Source organism: Microcebus murinus, chromosome 5, assembly GCF_040939455.1.
Source record: "Microcebus murinus isolate Inina chromosome 5, M.murinus_Inina_mat1.0, whole genome shotgun sequence".
In the NCBI taxonomy this organism is placed as follows: domain Eukaryota; kingdom Metazoa; phylum Chordata; class Mammalia; order Primates; family Cheirogaleidae; genus Microcebus; species Microcebus murinus.
Window position 1 is genome coordinate 20,334,490 of NC_134108.1, and position 19,016 is coordinate 20,353,505.

At 41.2% G+C, this 19,016-nt stretch overlaps 1 protein-coding gene across 1 annotated transcript in view; it reads left to right on the top strand.

Annotated features, from left to right (window-relative positions):
- The window catches only part of PLAGL1 (PLAG1 like zinc finger 1), a 93,922-nt gene that overhangs the window by 33,039 nt on the left and 41,867 nt on the right, over positions 1-19,016 (top strand). The window contains exon 2 of the mRNA XM_012752494.3: positions 16,503-16,544. The gene's annotated coding sequence lies outside the window, so the exon portion shown is untranslated. The remainder of the gene's footprint in view (positions 1-16,502; positions 16,545-19,016) is intronic.

Consider the following 19,016-nt stretch of genomic DNA (forward strand, 5'->3'; position numbering starts at 1 on the left):
TTTTAATTTGCATACATTAAGGTTTACCCTTTGTGCTATAAAGTTCTGTGGGTTTTGTCAAATGCATAATGTTATGCATCCATATACTACATTAGTATACAGAATGGCTTCACTGTCCTAAAAAATAAATGCCCTGTGTTCACCCAGTAAATTTGCTTCTCTCCACAAACCCCTGGTGAGTTTGATTTGTTTTTCACCTCTATAGTGTTCCTTTCTTAATGTTATATGAATGGAAGCATACAGCACATAGTCTTTTCAAATTAGCTCCTTTTACTTAGCAATAGGCATTAAGGTTCTTCCATGTTGTTGCATGAATTAGTAGCTCATTCCTTTTGATTACTGAATATAAAATAAAATATGAAGTATATATTTTATTTTATATATAAAATAAATATATTTATATATAAAATAAAGTTACCTACCAGAGAGCATAATCCATATTATGAATATATCATAGTTTATCCATTTATTGATGGACATATATATCATAGTTTATCCATTCATCTATTGATGGACATTGCAGCTGCTCCAGGTTTTGGGTGATTATGAATGAAGCTGCCATAAACATTCATGTGTAGGTTTTTGTGTGGATATAAGTTTCAAATCAATTGAGTAAATACCAAAGAATGCAATTGGTGGGTAGTATGGCAAGGTCTGTTTAGCTTGGTAATAAACTACCAAGCTGTATTCCCAAAGGGGTCGTACCATTTTGTATTCCCACCACCAATGATGGGTTGTTGCTCTTCAACCTTGCTAGCATTTGGTATTGTCAGTTTTTTGGACTTTAATAAGTTCAAATAAGTATGTAGTAATACCTCCTTGTTTGAATTTGCACTTCCCTAAAGACAAGTGATGTTGAGCACATTTTCATATGCTTATATGCCATCTACATATCTCCTTTGCTGAGCAGTCTGTCCGGACCTTTGACCATTTTAAAATTGGGTTGTTTTCTTGTTTAAGTGTTTTTTGTATATCTGAATACAAGTTCTTTATCATATATGTAATTTACAAGTATTTTCTCCCAGTCTGTGGTTTGTTTTTGACACATGGATTTTTTTTTTTTTTTTTTTTGAGACAGAGTCTCACTTTGTTGCCCCGGCTAGAGTGAGTGCCGTGGCGTCAGCCTAGCTCACAGCAACCTCAAACTCCTGGGCTCAAGTGATCCTCCTGCCTCAGCCTCCCAAGTAGCTGGGACTACAGGCATGCGCCACGATGTCCGGCTAATTTCTTCTATATATATATATTAGTTGGCCAATTAATTTCTTTCTATTTATAGTAGAGACGGGGTCCACGCTCTTGTTCAGGTTGGTCTCGAACTCCTGAGCTCAAATGATCCGCCCACCTCAGCCTCCCAGAGAGCTACGATTACAGGCATGAGCCACCGCGCCAGGCCTGGCACATTGATTTTTAAAACATTCTTTGGGTGATTCTGAACCTCTGGTTCAAAGCCTCAAATCTGCCTGAGATAGGGTTGGATCACCTCTTCTGCTGCTACCTTCTCTCCTTTTTTATTTTTTAGTAGTCAGCCTCTCTGGGTCTTAACTGCCTCATGTATAAAATAGGAATATAAAGTTACCTTCCAGAGAGCAGGTATCTTTCAATTTTTCAGCTCTATGATTCCATGAACACCTGACCTTTGGAGACCCTCCTGGAATGCTACCAATATACACTTAGATTTCCTTAGCTTTCTAATGGCTTTCACAAAGGAAAAGAACGGTATGATCCAGACACTAAGAATATTTCATTTCTTTGTGGAATTTTATTCCCTTTGCCTAAGCTGTTATGATGGCATGCCAGAGTGAAATAAATCTGTCAGTGACTTTAAAATCACAATAGGACAAAAGTCAAATGGATCATGTCTCAGAGGTGCTGTTCACAGAAATGACCTCCACATTGACCATATATTACAATGTTTGCACATTTGTAGGCAGGTGAGCAAACAGTTTGGCAGTTTAGAATTTCTCTGTGTCCTTCCTCTATGTAGTTATTCCATCATTAAAAAGCAGACCCCATTTTCTATAAAAGTTGTTTTTCTCCCTGCAAAACTGTCTCCTGAAGAATAGAACGGGAAAGCTGCTACAGGATATTAGAAAGGCTCACACAGAATGTGGGCAACAGTACCTTGAAGATTATCTATAGACGGAATAATTTTAGAAAAGAATACTAGTACAACATTAGAACAGCAACACAAAAAATGCAGTTACAGTTGCCAAAATTTCCCGACAAAATAGAACCTATAGAGACTCTTACTCTACCCCGTGGTGTGATTAAATAAATCCAGAACCTGAAGTCCTTTTTCAGCTTCAGTTAGTGCAGAGCATAATGAATCCGCTCAGACCTCATGCTCAAAATGACCTACTACCATTTAGTTTCTGTTTCTGTCCTCTACAATTAAGTCCATATTGTCTTGTCTTAATGGCTTTGTGGGAGTAGCATAGCTCAGGCTCTGGAATCAGAGTTTTAACTTTATTACTTACTATCTGAGAGATTTTTGGCATGTTCCTTAACCTTCCTAAACTTTGTTTCCTCATGTGTACCATGTATGTCTTATAGCTCAGGCTGCTATAACAAATACATAGACTAGGTGTCTTAATGGAAATATATTGACCATGGTGCCTGGCTAATTTCTCTATTTTTAGTAGAGATGGGGTCTTGCTGTTGCTCAGGCTGGTCTCAAACCCCTGAGCTCAAGCAATCCTCCAACTTTGGCCTGCCAGAGTGCTGGGATATTACAGACATGAGCCACCGTGCCTGGCCATATCCTTTTATTTAAAAATGAGTAGCTGGTACTTCTAAATTATGAAAAGCCTCTGCCACCGTTTTCTTTTTCTTGTATCTTCTTGACTATTGCTGTTGAATTTTGTGATGAAATTTTCACTATAGTAGACAGAAAAGTAGAATAAATAATCAGTATTTGGCACTGTAAGCCACTTTTATTTCTTCACTCCGAAGGCCAGCTTTTGGTCAATCAGCCTGCTTTTATTCATGCCACATGAAACAGGAATGAAAACTGATGTTATTGATTCTATTTTAAATTACTTCTCACTGGTTCTGGTTGCTTATTAATAAAAGGTGAAGAGGTTTTGTTTTTAATGTGATATTTTATTTTCAAGCTAGACACTAATTTTAGACATTTAAAATTCATATCTGTACCTTGCATAATTTGAGTCATGTCAGAACATTTTATTGTAAAAACAGAAAACATGTAGCTGTTTGAATCAGTGGGCCATCCGCACTGATTTTTCTGGGAGAAGCCATAAGCTGCCCTATTCTTTGTCAAAACCACATGGCATCTTGTGATCCTTGGTATATAGCTCAGTAAGAGTCATTTATTGTTCTTGTTGCATTTTTCAACGTGTATATAACATAACCACGTAGACTAAAAAATTTCAGTAGAGGAACTACATATACCAGACATCACTTCGTGTGTCTGTTGTGCTCACCAACTGTCAGGCAGTTGAAGAGAGAAATGGATCAGTCAATTTTGCTTAGGGAAACATTTAAAAGTCTTCTCATGGGAGACCTGTTTGAGGAAGTGACTACTGGATGGTGACTACTTGTCATTGCAAATAGTGACAAGAGTAGGGAAGGGAGCAGGAATTCTGTGACCCAAGATCACAGTATGCAAAAAAAAAGGGGACGAGGTGACTTGGAGGTTGACAGAGGCCAGTGTAAGACCAGCAAGAGGTGGTTTGGCCAGAAGCCACGAGCCTCAAAAGAATGATACGTTTATTTGGGTTTTTAAGTGTTATTTGTATTTTGGTCAGAGAAAATTAAATCTAGGCGCTTGTTGAATATTTGTTGAGTTGAATACACTAAAAAAAAACTCTTTCAAGTTGTTATGGTTTAAAAAGTTTGGCAGAATGTAAACCATGTGCTGTGACTGCTGCCTGTGGCTGCTTGCTAATGTGAGAGTTCTCTGAATTGAGTTTCACCTCTGCCTCTTAGACCCTCACTGGTGAGAAAATGGGCTGATGATACACAAGGGAGCGCTAATGAGAAAGTTCACAACGACAAATTCTGATTCAAATCGCTGTGAATGGAGATAAAAACAGCCTCATTATTTCTTTCCATCCCATTCAAGTAAGAATAGAAAAATCTTAATGAACCTCATCGAAGTCTAATTTACATGTAATAAAATGTACATAGTGTAAGTGTCTCATTCAGTGCAGTGTGACAAATAAATACCCATGTAATCTTCTTAGCAATCAAGATATGGAATATTTATTTCTATCTCCCTGCAAACTTCCCACACACTTCCCTTCCATCGCATGTAGAAAACCACTGATCTACTTTTTGTCACTATACATTTGTCTTTCTAAAATTTCATATAAATGATATTGTATAGTACGTCTTCTTTTGATTTGATGATTTCTTAGACTCAGCACAATGTTTTTTAGATTCATCTATGTTGCTGAATTTCAGCAGTTTGTTCATTTTATTACTGTCATTTGCATTGTTTCCAGTTTGGGGCTAATAGGAATATTTGCATGTAAGTCTTTGTGTAGACATGTTATTTATTTCTCTTAGATAGAAGTTCAAGAGTGGGATTGCTGGGTCATATAGTAAGCATATGTTTAACTTTTATCAGAAACTTTCAAACTGTTTTCTAAAGTGACTGTATCATTTTAAATTTCCACCAATAATGTGTGAGAGTCCTAGTTTCTCCACATTGTTGCCAACCCTTGGTATTGTAGCCCTTTTTAATTTTAGCTGTTCCAGTGGATATGTAGTGATATTTCACTATAGTTTTAATTTATAATAATCATTGGGGAAATAGTATTGAATGTTATTCATGGGCTTATTGGCCCTTCATATATCTTCTTTGGTGAACTTCTTTTCAAGTGTTTTGCTCATTTTTATTGTTTATTCTATTGAGTTGTATGAGTTCTTCAAATATTCTAACATGTCCTATGTCCAATACATGTATTGTGAATATTTTCTCCCAGAAAGCGGCTTCAATTTTCTTTTCTCTCAATGGTCTTCTCTAAAGAACAGAAGATTTTATTTTAGGTAAAAATGAAATTGCCAATTTATTTTTTTCTGGTCATTGCATCTTGTGTCCTGCCCAACCAATCTTTCCCTATCGCTAGGTTTTTTTCTAGAACAGTGCTGTCAAACAGAATATCATGTGAGCTGAGTATGGTCACTCATGCCTGCGATCCTAGCACTTTGGGAGGCCAAGGCAGGAAGATCACTTGGGGCAGACACTGTCTCTATAAACAGTTAAAAAAAAAAAATTAGCCAGGTGTGGTGGCGTGTGCTTGCAGTTGTCCCAGCTGCTCAGGAGGCTGGACAGGAGGATCCCTTGAGCTCCGGAATTTGAGGTTGCAGTGAGCCATGATGAAACCACTACATTCTAGCCCAGGCAACATAGCAAGACCCTGTCTCAAAGAAAAAGAAAAATGAGAAAGAGAAAAAGATCACGTGAGCCGCATATGTAATTTAAAATTTTCTAGTAGCCATATTTAAAAAAGCAAAAGACAGTTTAATTTAAATCGTATATTTAATTTAAACCAATATATCTAAAATATTATCATTTCTACGTATAATTAGTATACAAATTATTAATGAGATATTTTACTTTGTTTTTGTTTTTTTTTAAAAGAGAGGAAGTTGTGCTCTGTTGCCCAGGCTGGAGTGCAGTGGTACTATCATAGCTCACTGTAACCTCTAACTCCTGGGCTCAAGTGATCCTCTTGCCTCAGCTTCTCAAGTAGCTGGGCTATGGGTGCATGCCACCACACTCAGCTAATTTTCTTATATTTTTGTAGAGATGGGGTCTTACCATGTTGCTCAGGCTGGTCTCAAACTCCTGGGCTCAAATAATCCTCCTGTCTCGGCCTCCCAAAGTGCTGAGATTGCAGGCATGAGCCTCTGTGCCCGGCCTGAGTTCTTTTTTTTATCCTAAATCTATGAAAGCCAGAAAATATTTTATACTTATAGCATATTTCACTTTGGACTAACAAAGTGATCAGTAGCCACGTGGCTAATGGCTGCTGTACTGAACAGGGCAATTCTCGAAGTTTTATAGTTCCTATATTTTTATTTATGTCTATAATCTAATTTTTGTGGATACTATGAAATACAAGTAGAAATTAATTTTTTTCTCCATATAACCAGTTTCCACACCAGTTACCTCTTTCCAGTAGAATTATGTTATGCTTCTATCAAAAACCAATAGATCATGTATGTGGGACTATTTCAGGACTCAGTATCCTGTTCTGTTTTTTCTTCTTAGCTTTATGGTAGGCCTTAAAATCAGGTAGTCTTCCAACTTTGTTTATCTTTTTAAAGGTAATTTTTCTCTTCTAGGTTCTTTTCATTTCCATGTAAAGTTTAGAATCAGCTTGTCAATGTCTACAGCAAAGCTGACATGGATTTTGCCCATCATAGAGGATTGAAAGAGATGCCTATGTCCTAATCCCTGGAACCTGGGACTGTTATCTAATCTGAAGGGGGGAAAAAGTGTCTTTGCAGGCATAATTAAGGATCTGGAAATGAGGAAATCACCCTGTTATTCAGGGGGTATTAGATACAGGTGTCCTTATAAGATAGACACATGCAGGATAAATGTATGACATACACAGAGAAGGCAATGTGAAAATGGAGGCAGCGATTAGGATGATGTGGCCACAAGCCAAGGTGGCTGAGGAAGGAAAGCCAACAATCGCCAAAAGCTAAAAGACGCAAGGAAGAATTCTCCTCTAAAGCCACTAGAGGGCGCATTTGGCCTTTGCTGATAACGTGATTTCGGACTTCTAGGACTCAGAAAATTAATTTCTTGTTTCACTAATTTGTTGGTAGTTTGTTATAGGAATCAAACCCATTATAAGGCCAAGGAAGTTACATTCTATTCCTAGTTATTTTTTTCCCAAGAATTGGGTGTTAGATTTTATCAAATGCCCTTTCTACATCAGTTGAAAAATGTCATCCCCCCCCCCCATTATTTTGTTAGTGTGGTTATTATAATCTGTATCTGGGCACATAGCTGTCACACTTAGCAACATCCGTTCCAGAAAGTGTTGGGCCCTGACACATTGTGACAAATTGTAGATATGTCAGCATGAATCTTGCCCTGTATTTGCTATAAAGAAATTGTAATAAGTCATTGCAGAGTCTGCAGAACGAAACATATTTCAAAATACCTAGAAGGAAAAAAGAGTGATGAATGAAATTTGTTCTGAATGGTTTTCTCTACAATGGGCCATGCTAGAAACCCTGTTCATTTTGGCCTTGAGAGAGACCTCATTTGGTCTCTATAGGGATTTCAAAATTAGGAGATATTACATTAAAATGTTAGATATCATACTTCTCTTGAAAATTATACAGATTTGGTGGCACTGCCCAGAATTCCAGGCAGCCACGGGCCTGAGCTGTGCAGCGTCCTCTCCTTACACAGAGAATATTCTTTTCATTTTACTGCGGCCGTATTGTTCCTCATTGTTTTTAAACTTCATACAGATTTGAGTTTGTAACTCCTACTCCAGAACCTTTGTTGGGGCACGTGTCATTGAGGGAAGGCTTGGGGAAGAGAGGAGGCGTGTGTCTGTGGTCCCAGCTACTTGGGAGGCTGAGGCAGGAGGATCACTTGAGCCCAGGAGTTTGAGGTTGCTGTGAGCTAGGCTCTCTAGCCTGGGTAAGAGAGTGAGACTCTGTCTCAAAAAAAAAAAAATCTTCAGGCACCTGAACAGAAAAATCAAATCACTTACAAGGGAAATTTTACATAGGATTCATATCTTTCCGCAGAAATCTTCTGGGCTGGCGGGGGCACGGTGGCTCAGGTCTGTAATCCTAGCACTCTGGGAGGCCAAGGCGGCAGTTAGAGACTAGCCTGAGCAAGAGCGAGACCCGTGTCTCTACCCAAAATAGAAAAGATTAGCCCGGCATGGTGGCGCATGCCTGTAGTCCCAGCTACTCGGGAGGCTGAGGCAGGAGGATTGCTTGAGCCCAGGAGTTGGAGGTTGCTGTGAGCTAGGCTGACGCCACAGCACTCACTCTAGCCTGGGCATCAGAGCGAGACTCTGTCTCAAAAAAAAAAAAAAATCTTATGTGTCAAAAAAATCAGTGAAGCAATTCCCTTCTTATTCTGTTGGGTTTTGAAGGAAGGTGCGAATTCAAAGTGCTTACCCAACTCAGTTTTCATTTATGTATAGATAAAAACTAATCTTCTCAAACGTTATAGTACTGTATAAGCACTCCTTAAGGAAATGAAGAAGGCAGAACTAAATAAAAAGGACTAAATAAAAATTAAAGAACTAAATAAAAATTAAGAACTAAATAAAAATCAAGAACTAAATAAAAATTAAAAATTGAGGAATGGATGAGTTACAGTGAATATCAAATTCAATTAAATATAGGGTGGAGACTGAACATCTGGGGGAAATACAGTTGCAGAGCAATTGCAAATGCTCTAATTGCTAGTAACCCAAAAGTAATGTAAAGCGATGGAAAAACCGAGAAGCGGAGGGTGAAGGTAGGTGCAAGTGTAGGTCGCTAATTAATCTCCCACCGCTGTGCGACTCTCCGAAACAGACACACAAGTGCTCTGTATACCCTTCTGCTAATGTTTACGGGCCTTTTTCGGGAACGCACGTCTTGCAGGGGAGAAAGCAATCGCTGGAGATCGGCTTCAGTTTCTGTTTCTTAGATAACACTGAGAAATGTTACATTAGTTAAAACGTACATAGTCCGTAACTATAAAACGACGCCTGTCTACTCTTTCTGCGCCTTCGGCCGCGAGGCGGGAGCGGGGTCCCCAGGGCGCGGGGAGCGTGCGCGTCTCCGGCGGAGTCCGGGCCGCGGGAAACTTGGCTGGGGCGCGGCGCGCTCGGGCGGTGAGTCAGGTCGGCCTACCCGCCGTCCGCCCAGCGCGTCCTGTGTCCGTGCGTGGCCAGGCCCAGGCTGGCTCGTCCTGGTGGCGGCGAACAGTCTCCGCCGCGGAGCTTCGCGCCGGTTCGGGTTCACCTGCGCCGGCGCCGCACCTGGGCGACCTCGGCTCTTCGCCCACGCGGATGGCTCAGTCGCCGCCGGACTCTGGGTGCCCGTCCTCCTCCTCCGCCCCCGGCTGCCGACCCCCCAGGTCCCCCCCTGGGGGCGGGGGGGGGGCTCCTGTCACGTGACGCCCTTGCTGGGGGGTGGGGGCCCTCCTAGCGGACGCTCCACCCGCACAGTCCCAGCTCAGCCACCCTCTCCGCGGCCGCGGGCGGGGAGAGCCCGCGTCTTTTGCCATTTGTCACTCAGCCCGTCGGCAACGCCCCGAGCCCTGATCTAGTCAAGCATGGGGTGTACTCTGCCGTCTCTCCAGCCGGGCGGCCGGTCGCGCGGGCGGATGGGACAGCCGGGCTCCCGGCGTGGCAGTGCGCGGGCCCCGGGGCACGGCGCGCTTCCTCGGGCCCCGGACGCGGACGCGGCGCGCGTCGGCCGCTGCGCCTGAGCCCTCGCCGCCCGCAGGGTAGGTAGGTAGCGGAGCGCGGGTGGCGGCGACCCGGCCGCTGGCGGAGCGCGATTTCCGCGCGGCGAGGACGGCCCGGGTGGGTGCCGGGGAGGTGTGCGGTGCCCGCGCGCAGCGTGCGTGGCCGGGCCTGGAGCGCCACGGGACGAAGCGCGGAACTCCGACGGACGTCCGGACGGCCACCGGGTTCGCCGAGCCGGCTTCACCCCAGAACGCTGTCGTCTTGGTCAGGTTAGATGCCACCGTTTGACGAAGTCTTCCCCTATGTCGAGCATGCAATAAATGGACTCGATTTTTAACACCCGGCACTCTGACATCGCCGAAAGGCCCCCCAAAAGAAAAGGTCTTCCCGAAGTAGGACTGTCCGGCTGCGCGCGGTGGCTCACGCCTGTAACCCCGGCGCTCCGGGTGGCCAGCGCGCGCGCATCGCGTGAGCTCCGAGTTCCGGACGCCCGAGCGACAGCGAGACCCCGTCTCTGCTAAAAAAATAGAAATTCGCTGGACAACTAAAAATATATAGAAAAAATCAGGCGCGCATGGGGACCCATGTTTGTACACTCAGCTGCGCGGGAGGCTGAGGCAGGAGGACCGCTTGAGCCCAGGAGTTTGAGGTTGCCCCGTGAGTTAGGCCGGCACTCTAGCGCGGCAACGGAGTGAGACTCTGTCTCAAAAATAATAATAATAATAATAATGTGACTTAACTGTAAATGTTTGCGTTTATATCCATTATGGCAAATATGATTTTTTTTTCATGTTTAAATGTATTTTAAAAACGTGAGCTCCTAAAAATCCGTGGATTGCGGTAACTGATAAAGCACCTTGGCTTATTTGGTTCCCGCGTCCAGTTTGTAATCTTCACTTTGGTGACTTGTGTGGTTGTACATTCTTAGAAGGAAAATCCAAAGTTTTTTATTGATGCCTGATAGATAAGGCTTGAATATTCTAATTGTGGCTTATTGGGGGGGAGGGGGTCAGCTAAATAGTTAAACTTAACCACAATTTTCTTGTTTTGTTTTGAAGTAGAAAATTTTGCATTTGCTTAATAACTCTCACTAGACAATAGATAACGTAAAAATAGTCTCCTCTTTTCAAAGTACTTTTTCTATTGAGCTATAAAATACGTGGAAAAAACCATATAAAATCTGCCAGACTTAAGTATGTAGATTGATGAATTTTTACATATATGTACACCTATATAACCACAGCCTAGATGAAGGCAGACAATGTCACATCCATCTAGAAAGAAAATTCCCTCTTCTACCTTCTGGCCAGTACTTCCCCTAGAGGGCGCACTCTTCTGATTCCATCACTGTAGATGTAATTCTGTCTGTTCTTGAACTTTTAAGTGGAGACAAACAGTATGTAGTTGCTTGTGTTTGCCTTCTTCACTCTTCATAAATTTTTGAGGCTCATCTGAGAAGTATCCCATTATTTTATAAACCTTTCCCAATAAAAGACAGGTAATAGGGTCGTAGACCAAGCATTTGGTCACTTGGATTCCAAGGACCAGGCTGTGCCTGCTCTTTGTGATAGTAACAGCTACTTTTTTCTTAGTTGATTTCATTGCCTAGTGACAAGGTATGACATCATTCTGAGATGTGGCATAGTCCCATTACCTTTATGAGGTCAGAAAATCTAGCAATGTTGCAAATTTACTATGAGCAAACACCTCAGAAACTTACATGTCATAATGGAACTTTGTAATGAGAATTTTAATTGGATTATGTCCCCACTCTTAGGACTGTCAGGGAGGTAATTAAGGTTAAATAATGTTCTATCTCCAAATACAGTCACAGAGGTTGTTGGGGCTTCAACATTTGAACTTGGGGGGTTATAATTCTGTAACAGTGGATTTTCTAGAAATGCATACAGTAGTAAAATGTTGAGGCTAATAGTGTTTGTGCTCTACCCTCTCTAATTCTTTGCCATATATTTTATAAGAATAATAGTAGTAGTATTTATAATACCATTAGTTTAGCTCCTACTTGAGATTTTGAGAGCTTGTGTGAAACAGAGCTGTCTTGTTAAATCTGTCTGCACTTCTGTGAAGTATAGTCAGTGTCACACGCTTTAATGGTAATATCTTGTCACATTCAAAGAGATGTTAAAAACTGCAGTCTAGAAAATTGCTTTTAAATGGCTGGGGAAGGATATTCATATTCTCAGAGGGTACAATGTAGAACATAAGGACATGTCATTTACTGTGATCTTTTAAAATCTACAATGTACAGGAAAATTACTGATTTTTCTGAGACTTCTCTGGGAGCATTAAAATAATACAGATGCAAAACTAGTCTTTCTAATGTCATAAATTATAAATATCACCAGTGCTCTTTAGGGAGTCACTGGTCCATAGCACTTTTGAAATCCCTGGTAGGATTTCAAGAAATCCTAGCGGGGGTGAAATGTTTCTTAATTAGGCCCTGATTCTGCCGCCTTGTTTATTGTTTTCAGAGGCACTGGCTCTGTTCTCTAGGGGGTTTTTCCTTTTGTTTTTTCCTCCTTAGCCACATATGAAGTAGGGAGAGAATTCACTCTACCTGGGAACTGAGCAAGCCTTTCTGCCTACTTCCTGCATACAGTGGGTTGGGGCCAAAGGGTCATTTTAAGACTTCAGCTGATAGGCTGAAGTCTTATTCTCTTTGGCAGCACAATTCTCTCCAAAAATCTGGAACGTTTCTTATCTGTTTCCAGTCAGTTCTATGTGCTGGTAAATGCACACTTGGTTTTTTCCTTTGTTTCAAGACTCAGAAAAGCCAGTGGTACAATTCTAGTCCAAGTCTGAAGGCCTGAGAAGCAGGGGAACCGATGGTGTCAATCCCAGTGTAGGGGCAGGAGAAGACCCCATGTCCCAGCTGAAGCAGCCAGGTAGGAAGAAAATGGGGCGAATTCCTCCTCCTTCTGTCTTTTTGTTCTGTTCAGGCCCTGAATGGGTTGGGTGGTCTGCTTTACTGAATCTAGCAATTCATGTGCTGATTTAATCAAGAAACACTTTCTTCATGGGCATACCCAGAAATAATGTTCAATCTGGGTACTTGTGTCTACAACAAGTTGACACAAAAAATTAACTATCATGTCATACTGCCCAGTGATGAGAACCCATCTCCGAATCCTTCCTGCATTTCTGCTGGAATGTCCTTTCCACTCTGTTGTTTCTGTGTGTGTTTAATCTCCTCTGAATCACTCATCAGTCGCACTGAGCTGCCTCCGGGCTTTATGAGTTATCTCTGAGGCATCCATTATTATTTGATTAGATCTCTGATTGCAAAATTGCATAGGTTTTGAGTCATCTCCTCTTTTCCCCTTACCTCTGTTATTTTTGGTGTGACATTTTATGGACTGTGAGTTATTTCAAAAAATGCCTAAACTGCCTTCATGTCTGTGTCTAAGGGCATTGCAATTAACTGAATGTTTGTGTCCCCTGAAACGTTGTATGTGGAAACTCTAATCCTGATGTGATGATATCTTGAGGTGAGACCTTTGGGAAAAGATTAGGTCATGAGGTGGGAGCTGTCTCGACTTGGATTAGCACCCTTATCAGAAGAAGCCAGAAAGCTAGCTCTACCTCCCACCCCCATGTGTAGTCCATGGTCTACAACCAAAAGAGGATCCTCACAGGAACCTGCCCATGCTGGCCCCATGATCTCAGACTTCTGTGAGGAATAAATGTTGTTTGAGCCACCCAGTCTATGGTTCTTTGTCATTATAGCCTGAACTAAGACTGGCATGTCCGTTTTTTTTATATGCTAGAATTGTAAAATGCTTTAATATAAAATAATAAGGGATATTATCCTCTTGGCAGGTAAATGAAATTCAAAGGAAAGTGCCCACAGTAGCCCCTGATGCTGGATCCTGCCTTACAGTGAAAGTGTTGGTTCCCTCCTTATGTCAAGGTCCAGGTTCCTGGAAACCGTCCAGAACTTCCGGTGAAATAGAGCCAGCCTGCAGTTGTTCTTACCGTGGTTGTGCACGTCAACGTCAAAGGCATTTATTGAATGTTCGTGCATGGCTATTCTTTGTAAACATAGTTGTACCAATATAGTCTCTGTCCTCTAAGAATTTAACAATTTAAGAAAACCAGTGACAAACAAATGTTATAGCTGAGGTGATAAGCAAACAAAACATGAAAAATTTAATTAATTTTATGGAATGTGTTAGAATGATGAATCACTGAAGAGCCCTATAGGTATTGTGCTTACACTGGATATGGCTGGTGACAGTTTTTACCAGTAGAGTAAGAGGGACGTGAAAGATTAGCCACAGTCACTGTTACTTACCAAGGATTATTGGGGAAACTTCCTTAGGAATGGAAAAAGGGGTTATATGTGTGGAAAAATCTTGAAATACAGATAAAATAAGTTATTCTACATAAAGAATATGTTTTTAAAAAGAGATATATGAGAAACAAGTCATGTTAAATTGAAAGGGGGTATTGAATATGTGTCTCCCTGGGAGAAGAATTAGAGATAAATGCAGCTGATGAAAGAATTCTGATTTTACTTCATTCTTAGTATCTTGAAATCCATTTTGTCCCATTTTTTTTTTTAGAGATGGAGCTTTCATAGAAAGTTAGGTTTACCATCTACCTTCTATTTACCCAAGAAGACCAGAGCACAGTGTTTTCTTGAAATAATACTGTTCACAAAAGTCTTAACTCTAGGAACCCCTGAAGGAGAGCATCCAGTGTGCCCTGAGTCCCTCACACTGGCCCGGCCCTGGGCGTCTGGCTTCTCGGTGGGGAGAGATGAGCAGGCATCGTGGGGTGGGATCCGAAAAGGCAGAGAGAGGGCCGCCTTCACCCCCATCCTCCACCTCCCTGCTTGAAGGAGAGGTGAGCTTTAAGTAACTGGGAGAGATTGTAAAATTAGAGTAAGTTAATAGTGATTTCTAGAAATTGCACAAAATATAAGCATTTTAAAGTTTTTTTTTAAAATACAATTCAATGTTAATGAGGTAATGAATTCACTCCCACCCGCCCACCCCCCTTTTTTAAAGATACAATCTCGCTCCATCATGGGGGCTACAGTGCTGTGGCATCAGCCTAGCTCACAGCAACCTCAAACTCCTGGGCTCAAGTGATCCTCCTGCCTCAGCCTCCCTCAGTCTCAGCTGGGACTATAGGCACACACCACCACACCTGGCTAATTTTTTCTATTTTTAATAGAGAACGGGGTCTTGCCCTTGCCCGGGCTGGTCTCGATCTCCTGAGCTCAAGCAGTCCTCCAACCTTGGCCTCCAAGAGTGCTAGGGTTACAGACCTGAGCCACCACTCCCAAAGTCAACAATACCACTTCACACATGGCTTCGTGTGGAAGACGAACTTCAGAGCTTCGTTTCCCTAGTTCCTCTGTATAACTCGGTTATCCATGCACCAAAAAATGCTAGTAATGCTTTCTGCTCCCCTGGCTGCCTCTTGAACTTAAATCATCTAGGAGATGTCTGTAAAATTAACGCTGTAAAGAAAGCCTAGCCAGAGTATTTGGGGCAGCATATCAATGGCTTATTGAGTAGGTGCCTTTTAACCATTGTTGAATGATAGGCAAACTGCTGTAGCTATGCACAAATGGCCTGTGTTGTTGCACAGGAGAAAATACCTGCTAATCTTCAGTAATGTTATATTATTAAGTTAATAAACCTGCAGAAAGTTTGTCACAATAGGTGTCTACTAAATTATTATAATGGGAATAATAATAGGAACATTAGCTTTGGAGTTTTAGATGTCTCTGAAGAGCCTAATTTTGGAGGCTTTTATCTGTTAACAAATTTTGGTGCTCCCATCATCATCTCCGCCTAGCCGAGTACAGTTTTTTCCAGAGTAATTATGGCTACATGTAAACTGTCTCTGACAGTCGGCAATGTGTGTTGAAGACTAGCTGTTCAAGGCTGGCGAACAGTTTTTGGCCTTAATTTTACATTTTTCCTGTGTATTCCAACCTTTGTTTTTAGTAATTTCCTATCATTTTAGTATTTGAATAAAATACTACTTCCATTTTACAAAATCATTTTGGATGTTTTCTTTAATTCCTACATATAAAAGTGAAATTTACCAATAATCAGATGATGTGTCTATCATAGCAATGAGTAGTGACACAAAATATCTTGAATTCATCATCATAGGTTTCCTTGAGGGACAGGATAGTCTGGGTGCTAAGAACCTGGTCCTAGGTTCTAGGATCTTCCACTGCTAGTTGTGTGACCTCAGAAAACTTATTAAATCTCTCGGTGCCTAAGGTTCCTTCCTGGGCCAAAGAGGAGTAGTAATGATATATTATTAACCAGAGCATGGTTATGAGCATGTGAAAGAGATCACATATGTAAAATACCTAGGTTGTCCCATGATAGTAGCACTCAAAGATTTCTTGTTAGAAAAATGTTGAATATGAAATCTGTGAATTCAGACAACACTTCTGCAATAACTATCTCACCTTTTACCCTTTGATTTTTGAAGTGAGTGGTCTATGCTGTGCTAACAGAAGAAGCTTGTCTCCAGAGATTTTGTTCCTTAAACTAAAACTTACTCTTTAATGCAGAAGAACAGAGTTCTTTATTCATGGTTTGATATATAACTAGGTGTAGTAGTCTCTTATGGACGATGAGTAAAATACTTTTTTTTTTTTTTTTTTACAAGTGGACGTTATTTTAGCATTAAAAATAGGTACGTATGGGATTAGAGACAGCAGGAGCTTGTCTTGAGGGAGGTGGTATGTGTTTATAAAAGCAACGTGAAGGATCCTGGCGATGGAGCTGCTCGCTATTCTTGACTGTTGTGGATGTGTGATAAAATTGTATGGAACTAGCTACACACATGAGCACACACACACACACAAGTACAATTAAACTGGGGAAATCTCAGTAGACTAGTGGATCATAATGATACAAATATACTAGTTGTGATGTTGTACTATAGTTGTGTGAAATATTACTATTGTGGGAAACTGAGTAAAGGCTCTCTTAAAACTGTGTATGAATCTGCAGTGACCTCAGTTACAATTAAGAAATGTGTGTGCAACTATTGTGTGAAACTAATAATTTTTATTTTTGTTTTCAGGTTGCTCCTGCCTGACTCTCATACACACAGCAATTGGCTTTTGTAAGTTGACATTTCAATTTTTTTTTTTTTTTATCTTCCTCCCTCAATGCTTTGTCTTCTCTAATAACATGACAGTACTTCTCTAGAGGTTCCGGAACAACAATTGGAGAGCCAGACTTTCATTATTTGGTTCTCATTTTAAGGTTTGTTTCACTTTTTCTGATACCATTAGGCGACAGCTATTTTGAGGAACTTGGAATTACACATCGTGGGCTGGGGCCTCCATTTCTTTGGAGTGACTTCTTGTCAGGTTGTGATTAGAGCAAAGGGCCATCTGCAGAGCTGGGGTTGTATATACATCTGTCCTGTTGGACATCATGGTGTTCATCTAAAACATCTTTATGGCATCTTTATTTTTTAATTGCATAATAGTGTCCTTTTGACAGAGAAGAATTGAAATATGCTGAACTAATTTTAAAGACATCTTTCAGAAGTGTCATTGTCTGAAGATGGCTTTGTTTTTCATCATGTTTAGCAATAAAGGAGATTATTGTTACAAAGTAACATGGATTTACATTTTCTGGCGATATCTGAGTCACTGTCTTGAATCTTGTTGTAGCAAGATTTTACCTAATTATAGGTGATTTGAGTAATTTTAGGTAATTTGTTTTACCTAATTTGGGGCCACCAAGAAGACACACATCTCTAATATAGTCTTCCCCAAAGTACATGCCTTAGCATACTCATTCCTTGGGATGTTGACCGATACTATATGGAAAAGGGGCCTATGGCCATGTAAATTTGGGGAAAAGACTGAGATTTAAATGAGACTTGTCTCCAGCAAGACGAGCTTACCATGCAACCCCCATGTCATCAAGTATATCACAGGGCTGATGCTCCATGGAACATTTTTGGGGGACATATTGCTTCAAAATTTAGGAAATTGATATGATAGGATCAGTTGTACATTTTTCACAATGATAGCAAAAGAAATTAAGGACATTTGAACAGAATGGAAGGAGCATAAGAGGATTGTTGGACTAACTTAAAACAGCTGATACAGAGTTAAGCCTAAATAATTATTATGAGTTATGGTTATTCAGTCAGACAGTCCTGTTATTAAAAAAATAAAAATGGATATAACATAAAAAGTTAAGATCTGTAGAATGAAAATCTGTGATACATCTGTCTTGTCATCTACAAATTCCTTCATCATTCTTATTCTTTGAAGAGTTACCTCCTAGCTCACTGTTCCTTCTCTCCAAGACGAATGTGTCCTAATTCTTGGTAATTTTAAGGCAATATAGAGTCCTTCCAAGTATGCAGGCTTCTCAGTTCCTTTACTTCCTGTCCTGCAGTGATCTTGTCCTACAGACTACTTCAGCCACTTCCTCTCCTGGTCATACTGTGGACCAAGTCATTAATAATAACTGTTTTCCCTCCGTGATCTTGATTCCTTGCATTCCATTCTCCACCAATCTCCTGACTCCACCAATATTTTTATTTTTTAGAGACAGGGTCTCTCTCTGTCACCCATGCTGAAGTTCAGTGGCATGATCATAGCTCCCTGCAACCTCAAACTCTTAGGCTCAAGCTATCCTCCTGCTTCAGCTTTCCAAGTAGATGGGACTACAGGTGCATGCCAAAATTTTTTGTAGAGACAGGATCTCTATGTTGCCCAGCTTGTCTCGAACCCCTGACTTCAGGCAATCTTCCTGACTCAGCCTCCTGAAGCGCTGGGATTATAGGCATGAGCCACCGTGCCCAGCTCCGGACAGATTTTTAGCTTCACCTACACATACCACTTTCATACTGCACTTCCCCCATATCTTACATCTTTCCTTACTCAGTGTAAATAGCCTACCTTGTCATTCAGATCACCCTTACACTCATCTATCTCCCTCATCCCTTCTTCTTGCTTTGTTGTATTTAGCTGTTTATATCCCAGTGCCTTGGCCTGCATGTTCCATGGCTGCAGCAGTCTAGCTGAACATAGCTGGAGGAAAATACCCAGCCATGCTCACTGGTCTTAACTTACTGCTCTATTTGATTGCTAGCCTGAAGTGGGCCCCTAATATTTTCTGGCAATTTGGACAATTCTAGAAAAGTGTTTAAAATATCTTGTTTTCTCTATAAACTTCCAGGTCCTCTTTCCCTATTCTCCTCTCAGCTGATGACACTGTTTCTTTGTTCACTGAGAAAATAGAAATACCCGAAAGAGAACTTCCATAAGCTCCCATCACCACATCTCCCCATCCTCCTGCACCTGTGCCCACATTCTACCTTCTCTTCCTTCTTGGATGAACTGTCTAAATCTAATCTAAAGCTTAAACTTGCAGTTATAGTCTCAGATCCCATCCCCTCACCTGCTCAAGGATATTGCTATAGTAGTTGTCCCTGCTCTTTCCTGCATCATGGATTTCCTCCCACTTCAGAAAACATTATTTAATGCCCATTCCTCTCTAGTTACCATTCCCATCTAATTCCCTTGCTTCCTTTCCCACAGTTCTCAGTCTCTGTCCCCATTCTGTC